Here is a 1,557-nt window from a genome sequence, read left to right on the forward strand (position 1 = left end):
TTCCTTGGGTATATTACAACTACGGCTATATTCCCAGAGAATTCACCTTAAGGTACCCAGAATTCTAACTCCTGGAGCGAATATCCCTAATAAAAGAACCAGGGATATCGAGAAATATCAGAGGACGTATTCTTGACACGCCACATGGCAATCTGCACCACGAACAGAGATAACACTTCGAAGGGGTCAATTGGCAAGAAAACGAAAACGAGAAAGAAAAGGAGAGCCCCTCGCAAGGTATCTCTCCTCTCCTGTTTCGTAAGCGTGCATTGCGCCGCTCACGGCGTCATCTGTATTCATTGTAGCGATACACTAGGTGCTACAGATACTGTATGTAGGGAGGGGACCTACAGCCCTTTCATAGGAAGGGAAGGGTGGGTCCATCAGGACAACATGGCCATATCACCCAAAAATAGATTTTTCGCTTTGCTCAAAATCCGTTTTTGGGGCTCAAGCCATGTCGTCCTGATGGAAGTATACCAGAGCATTACTGTATCTGTGGATTCTCAAAACGTGCCGTACTCCCCAGAGGTATTTCCCCGGTCAACTAGACCTAGAGACCTAAGATGTTACCGTCAAACATCTTTTCAACTAACCATAAACCATGTTAGTGCTTCCTGCCTCCTACAGGGAAGAGTCCTACTAGACTCTGGAAAAGTCTCGAAGAGTACATATACCTATGTATGAATAACATACAAGCCAATATAGTGGTCTCACCCTAAATCATGTAAAGCATAGTTTGTAAAGAACCACTGCGTCAATATGAAATATCGACCAGTTCTCCGTTCAATACTGTATTGGACAAGGGTTTATATCTGAGTAGGAGGTAACTTGCATATCCTCCACCGTCCCCTTAGGGCATGGAGTCCTCCCGCTAAGGGAAAGCATAAACCAATGCAAAAAATGCTTGCATAAAGGAACAATCTATTAGAATTATCCCAGATAAATATACAATGTACGTAATGCTCAATTATTACCAATAAATTGACACAGGTGAAGGAGACGCAAGGTTCACAAGAACTAGTTTATTGACAAACAATAAATAAAACAGGATAACAACAATTATATAATTATAAGAGGAGGATAACCAAAAAATAAGCATAAGCATGATAGTAAACAGAAACTTGCTTATCTGAAAGAAAAACATTAGCGCCACTTTTAACATACCGAGGTATCAAAATTGTAGAAGTCTGTATTACTAATCAGTCACATTAGCGTTGGAAACGCTCGGCACACATGTCTGCACTTATGCTAGGTTCACCTTTGAAAGTCGAACAGTCAATGTAGGCAACCCCGTGCCCTCACACTTAGTTTGTAGAACAGTTTGCAACTACACACTCACCCTGGAATTAATCGTCCCAATTAAATCCACTGTTCCTCGCAGAGTTAAACAGCAGGGTTAACGAAACAACCCACTGCTACCACAGACCTCTTTAGTTGCTCCACTTGCTTCGCATAGTGACGAAAGAACACTCTGGAAGACTTCCAGCCAGTGTATGAACGAAGATGTTCAAAATCCATATAATTAAAGAAACTTAAGGCTGAGACAACTTTTCT

This window comes from Palaemon carinicauda, chromosome 12 (genome assembly GCF_036898095.1).
Source record: "Palaemon carinicauda isolate YSFRI2023 chromosome 12, ASM3689809v2, whole genome shotgun sequence".
In the NCBI taxonomy this organism is placed as follows: Eukaryota; Metazoa; Arthropoda; class Malacostraca; order Decapoda; family Palaemonidae; genus Palaemon; species Palaemon carinicauda.